General features: G+C 37.7%; 1 long non-coding RNA gene across 1 annotated transcript; it reads right to left on the bottom strand.

The window, feature by feature from the left end:
• Positions 1-983: 983 nt before the first annotated feature.
• On the bottom strand, positions 984-2,812 carry LOC126176706 (uncharacterized). The gene is made up of 3 exons (XR_007535649.1): positions 2,724-2,812; positions 2,391-2,525; positions 984-1,985 (listed from the first exon to the last, which is right to left on the bottom strand). It is a non-coding gene; the product is annotated as an uncharacterized LOC126176706 (long non-coding RNA).
• Between the last annotated feature and the right edge of the window lie 4,385 nt (positions 2,813-7,197).

Below are 7,197 nucleotides of genomic sequence, written 5' to 3'. Positions count from 1 at the left end.
ACTCTGTCACAAAGTCACCCCACCCTGTGACTTTGTGACAACATTGTTTTTGGGTTACAAAGTATGGGAAAAAAATAATGTCACAATTTTGACCAATCAAAAAGTATATTTAATCAATGTACATGTGTTTGATGCTTTGGTAGAGCTACTTCATTTTTACAAGTGATGAAAAAGGAGCTCCCTAATCTAGATTTTTCACCTCAAAGAACCCTCGCTTTCCTACCGGTCTTGGGGGGTCGATAGTGTACAAAACTTCTCCTTTGGAGTACAGAATAGCATCTTCTTTAGTAGGTCACTTCCAGAACATCTTGGTCCTCTCCATAACGCTGACAATGTAGCCCTCTTGTTTTTCTTCAGTCACCCTTCCTGGAAAAAGTTTCCCTTCAAATTTCACCACTACAAAATCATCCACTCTGAAAACGTTTTTTTCAGGAGCCATGCTGTCGATTCCCAAGACGTCTTTATCATTTGGAATCACTTTTGTGGGAGACATTTCAGGTTCTGAATCTTCCAAACAGCTGAAAGATTCATCCAGCACGTTGGGGTCACTGGGATCTTCATCCGTCCAGTTCCTCTCTCTGCTGTTGTCTTCATCTGAAGAGCTTTCTTCAGACATCTCACCTGCCAGTACAGCCTTTTCCTTGGATCCGCTGGGTCTGGAGGAAGTGCTGGCTTTTGTGTTCTTCCCTTTCGGCTGTTCCGCCCTACTGGCTTCGATTTCGGCACTGGAGATACTTCTGCCTGCTGGAACAGTGAGCCTTCTCCTTCTCTTGGGGGCCTGGCATCCTGTAACCTCTTCTCTCTTCTTCTGCAGTTCTTCTATGAAGATCTCACCAACCACTCCTGATAAGGACTGTAGGCTCTCTTCCAAGACGGCCTTCAGGAGTCTTTGGAGGACTTCCATTTTGTTAAGCGGAAAAATCCCAGTCTTCCTAAATCCTGACTGGAGATTTTTTATGATGTTCTCCTGCAGCTTGTCCATCATTTTCTTTAACAGACCAGGCAGTTCATCTTTTGGAACTGATGTGCACCGGCTACCAGATGTTGATTGCTTCCAATCTGACAAAATTTCACGCCAAATCAGTTTTAGAACTCTGAATATGGCAACATCTAGCGGTTGCAGTAGATGTGTCGCATTTGATGGGAGTGCGATAAATTTTATCCCATACTTTTCGCAGAGTCGAATAACCTCTAGGTTAATATGCGAACTCAAATTATCGCCAATAAGAACTTTTTGGCCATCTTGTTGTTTCAGTATGGGGAGCATAAGATTGATGAACCAGTCCTCAAACACTTGGTGATCAAACCATACAGATTTAGTACGATTGTAGCGGGCTCCTTCAGGTCCATTTTCGGTCCAGGTCGACCACATGTTCTCGGCCTTGTAATTTACGTATAGTGGAGCCAACTGTCCTGCGGCGTTCCCACAGACCATAATCGAAGTACACGCTTTGGAACAATTTTGTATCCGCTCTGGATATTTTGCTCCTCTTCTGACCAACACTTCTTTGCTTCCTGGATCGTCCTGGACGTTCGTTTCGTCGTAATTCCAAATTTTTTCTGGCGGAATACCCTCTAACTCCTTCTCTAAATGCTCAAAATATGAGTCAATCACTTCAGTATCAGTCGCAGCTCTTGCATATGTGATATTTTTGGCGACACGTTCGGAGAGAACATACTTATGCCGCTTCATAAATGACATGGCTCACTCTCTCCCAGGAAAGTTTCCATTTACAAACACGGGAACTTTTCTTCCGGTTCGATCTAGATATGATTTGACGACACAGCGCAAATCAAGTAATGTCATTGGGAAACCATAAGATGCCATTGCAATGGAATGAGCAACGAATGTATCCTCTTCTTCTTTTGTAAAAATAGGTTGACCCCCATGCTGTCTTTTAGGTTTGACTGTCTCTGAGTTTGAGGTGGTCGAATGTTTTATCTCTTTGGTTTTGTTCCACAATGTGTTTCGATGAATATTTAACCTAAAAGCAGAGAAAAAGAACGTATAAAACATATATACCAGTATGGTATAATTCAGAAAAAAATACCATACCTTTTAAAAGATGTTTAATAGAAAAAATGCCAAAAATATCAGAATTTTACGAAGGTGGGTTTAAAATTTGCATAAATGCTTCCTTTACAAATGCCAGAAGTTGCAAATTGGTGTAAAAACCCGTTTTATGACAGTAAAGTTTGTAACAAAATAAAGGAATGTAGGTAACTTCCTGGTGTACATAGCTGTATTTTGCTCCCTATTCAAGCAGAAGAATTTGCTGAAAAACGCCAAACAGATGGTCATCTAAACGTCTATTTTTGCCTTACAGTATCCAATAAAACGTTTACTTCCTGTGTGACAGTGTATGAAAAATTAAAGAACTGCCACTAACCTTTCAGATGCTGCTCGCAGGGTCATTTTCTTTGTTAAAACCAATTTAACGGCTTTATCTAACGTCTCTGGAGAGTAATTTCTATAGGCTCTTGCACCCAACTTCCTTTTATAAGACCTCATCTTCTTTTCAGTGCTTGAAAGACAAAAAAACGTGATAAAATATAACCTAAAACCATGGTGGGGTGACTTTGTGACAAGTTGGGGTGTCACAAAGTCGCCACACAAAGTGCGTGCATTTCAGTTTTTGTCTGATATGTTCAACAAACATGGCTTGATTTAATCGATATTCTACAATAATTTGCCCAACATATTAACAAACAAATGTACATACCTGTTTTAGTTGCGTCCTTAACATAAACGTTTTCACAGTATAAAGTTTCCCTCGTTTTACGACAACGTAAATAACAGCGTTTCTAAGCAACGGCGTCGGAAGGAACTATGCGTGTGCAGAAGCTTCACCCTGCTGCCGCTACGTGGCGTGGCATGTCTGACAAACGAAATGCGTGGTTCAGCTCTTTCCTGAGACCAGCGGTCGCGGCGCGAGATTTAAAATACGAAAACTCGGTCCCTTATCACAAAGTCACCCCACCAGTCACAAAGTCACCCCACCAGTCACTAAGTCGCCCCATTTTACGGTAGCGATAAAGCTCGCTTAAAACAGGAAGAGAAATGCAGAAAAACTGGAGATACTGTGTGAAATTCGCCTTTGCAAAATAAGATGCTGAAATACCATATGAATGTCTCGCCTGACATCGAGAAAATTCGTAAATCAAATAAGTATCTAGTAAATTCACTCTTCATTATTAATCTTAAGGACCATTCGTGAGTAAATGGTTTAGGATGTAAGTATTAGAATCTCAGTGTGAGAATGGACAATTTTTAGATCTAACTACGCTGCATAGAAAGGAAATGCTATAGGACAGATTGAATAAAAGTATTATTTTTGTGGGCCAGTACAGTGAGAAAATCTCCTAAGTGCAAAGCAGGCAGTACTGGCCTTTTTGGGTTGTACCAAAAAGATGCAAACTCTGAACAAATGTTCCAACAGTAATTAAGTTTAATTCTTGATAATTTAGTCCTGTTTTCTTGCCAATTGGCAGTAATTGCCGTATCACTATTTTCTACCTGAGGCTAACTTGAAGTTATTTGCACAAGCTGATTTGCACAAGCTGATGCTACACCCATCTGCTTTGACTCGTAATGTCATGGTGAGCCATGTTGAGTCTTTGTGTTTGTAGATTGTGTGTTGTAGTATTTGGTGGCTCACTGTTGTGCTGTATGTTTTTAGTAAGTAGTTTGACATGAATTGAATGTTTCATGTTGGTACTGAAAGAATTTGCGCTGGCTTTCTGTTGAGTTACTTTGAATTTGCATATTTTGGCTGATGGATTGATTTTTATGTGTGGAAATATTAGTGCCGTGTGTACCTTGTGGTCAGAGATCTAATATTTTTCTTTTTTCTTTTGTGGTGAAGAAGATATAGATATTTATGAGTAGCTCATTGCTTGTTGCAATGGGTGAAGTTGTTTGTGTATATTGAAATTGGTGGTGGTGAGAGTTTTCACGAATTTTCGGGATTTCCTTGTTAATGTTCGGTAATTGTTGGATTGTTATTGGTAGGTATCATGGCTACTGATTTACCATCGTTGTTTAGGATACATTTCCGATCTTAGTCATATGAACATGGTTTGGTTTGTTGTACTGCGAACTTTGGTTTAGATAGAGTAAGTGAAAGTGTTGTATCTAGGGCTTTGTTTCAGCTATGTGGGTGGAGTGAAATTTACATCACCATGTTTTAGAGTAGTCGATTCCTGGTACCGAGTGCTTTGTTGGAGCTGTGTAGCTCTAGTGAAAATTGTTGAGTTTTTGAGTTCTGTGTGGGTTACTGGTATTGAGGTTTTCATTTGAGCTATATAGGTCACACGTAATTTACAACACCAATAGCTTTCATTTTTGTATTGTTTTTGTTAAATTTTGAGTATTTTGTGTGCTTGATTTTAGGGTGAATACTTGTTTTGCAGTGATGTCATTATTGCCAGTGAGTGGAAGAAATCACTATTCTCTTGAAATTGTGACTGTTTATTTATGTCATGCCACATTAGTAAATTTATATATTGTGAAGGTGCTGTGAGAATGCTTAATGTGTTAAAGATGCACCCACAAAATGACAGTTGTTAAACACTAGCGTCTATCTCAAGATGCCCACTGACAGTTTGATGCAATATGTGATCAGATTAGCTGGATATGTGCTTCAGCATTTGACAACTTACTATTTGTGCAGATGTAGAAGATTTTACTCATAGCTACTTCATTGGATGTTGATTTGTATCTCATTGGCAACAGTGGTGTACTCTACATACAAAATTCATGTTACTACTAAGTACATACTTAATACTTCTCGAATTTGACATGTAGTGATGATATTTTACTCATGTTTGATCTTTTGTATACTGCCAGGTTCTATCAAAAAGTATTTGATAATCCATTCAGTATACCTTTGATTTATTTTCAGAAACACAAATCCAGGACCACACCAGAACTACAGGATTGTACAACCAAACGTTCTCTACCACCATCCTATATTTTTTGGGATGATTCGTAAGGATAGGCCATGGCGTATACCGAAGATCATTATTTTATATTTTACCATCTGTGCCAAATTAATGTGTCTGTTAATATATTAATGTTATGGCACTATCAATAGTAGTATCACAGACACAATGTAAGAAAATGAAACTGTTTACATTCCACTTTGAAAACCCACTGTCATATAATGTTTATTGAAGTGGATGACACTTGTATAACTTGTGTTGAAGTTTCTGTTGCAATAAATGTGATTTTTTTTTTAGTATGACATGCAGTGAAATAAATTTGTTTATTGCAAAAGGAGTTATGTCTTTTACATATGTTGTATTGTCCCATTTTATATGTGTGTTGTTCACAATCCCTGCTCCCATCCCCACCCAGAGAAAGTAATTACAGTATCATTGCATAATGTTACATCATGTGTGTGTATGTCTTGGAAGGGGGGGGGGGGTGCACACACTCTTGAGAAGAGTTTATTGATCCATCCACTAATGATTATAGGTCCAAGGATAATATTTTTTGACTGGGTTGCTTACATTTCTCTAAAAGTAATGCTGTGAAGAGTATGAAATTAAAACATTTTGTGATTGGCTCTGCATGGAATGTTGAATGTTTTGTTATAATATATTCAATTACTCCACATTTATTCGCTTACTGTGAACTGTTAGGCATCAGCAGTATTAGGTACAAATGTAATACCTATTAGTGATGTGAAAATTTCTGTTGGACTGCGACTTGAACCTACATTTCTCGCTTGTTGTGAGGAAATATTCCATGAAGTTCAGGGTTTGCAGTCAGATGTTACTGAACCAATCTTTTGACTGCATAACTTCCACCAATGTGAATGGGATGAAGAAATACTGAATATTCATCTGTCCTAGAAACCTCATCATAGATTCACTGTGTATATGTTTAGAATAAGGTATAATGAGCCAATTGTAACACATTCAGCCAGTGATACACAGCTTCTTATTTGGCATGTGTTCAGTTCTTTTCCTTTGATTTTTTCCACACATCGCATGACCTCTCCTCATGCCTGTAACTTCAGATTGATCAGCCTGTGAGAGTACTTAATGGGCTCTGAAAATGAACACTTACGTTCTTCTAGATATATTGTTTGGTTTGTCATTTTGGATATGACATGATCTTGAAGAAATAGAACAGACAGAAGTAGCAACTTTTATGACCAGTGCTTGATTTGTAAAAAAAGTGGTAGTACCAGTACTGTGACCTACCATGGACTGTTTTTTTTATTAATGTATTAAAACATCCTTTTAATGGTTTTGTATCAGAGGTATCAGTATGGTATACCATCACAAATCAAGCACTGATTATAACAACAAATGCAATTGTCTGGTTTAAAATAGTCACACTGACTGTACCTGGATTGCTTTGTCATCTCACAGCAATAAAAAAGGAAGATTGTTTGACAATATTATAAAAAGGATAGGTGCTACCCGTTATATAGCAGATACGCTGATTCGTGGTTAGGCACAACAAAAAGATTGTCAAACAAAGCTTTCAACCAAACAGGTATTTATCACAATTAGACAACATATATCCAATATCTCTGCTATGTGGTGTGTAGCAACTACCCTTTTCATAACATTATCATTATTACATAATGGATTTTCCACTGTGTGAAGATTAGTGTTTAATGTACCATTGACCAAAGCAGTAAGGACAGACTATCAGGTTTCTACCAACAGACAGAGCGTATCTCTTACTATGTGGTCTCCATCAAGATGGACACAATCTTCTTCACGGCTTTTCGCATCAGATTTGTGGCTGAGTAGCAGCTAATGAATGTTGTCTCAAACTGAAATAATGATAAGTAAAGAAAATAAACAGATAGGAAATTTGTTCAGTGCATAAACATGAAACTGATATTAAATTGACAGATTCTTTGACCAAAAGTTGGCTTACACTACACAAGACGTTTTCTTCTTAATTGAAATTCATGACAGATTCTGTTCATCAGTATATTTGAGAATTATTCCCAAACTAAATGTATATATAAAAAAGATTTTAGTGGTAACTGAAGTATAGTAAGTTTGATTTCATGGCTATTATTTATTTCCGTTTATCTGCTTTCCTTTCCTTATTTTCTTCAGCTGCCATATGTGGCACAGCTGTTTCTGCCAGAATGATGGATTTTCATTTTCTTACAATGCAAATGAAGGTGGAAAATATACTGCTTAAGTCAAACAAGGTAAAAA

This window comes from Schistocerca cancellata, chromosome 3 (assembly GCF_023864275.1).
Source record: "Schistocerca cancellata isolate TAMUIC-IGC-003103 chromosome 3, iqSchCanc2.1, whole genome shotgun sequence".
NCBI classification, from domain to species: domain Eukaryota; kingdom Metazoa; phylum Arthropoda; class Insecta; order Orthoptera; family Acrididae; genus Schistocerca; species Schistocerca cancellata.
The sequence above is the reverse complement of the archived record's forward strand: the minus strand, read 5'-3'. Positions and strand labels throughout refer to the sequence as shown.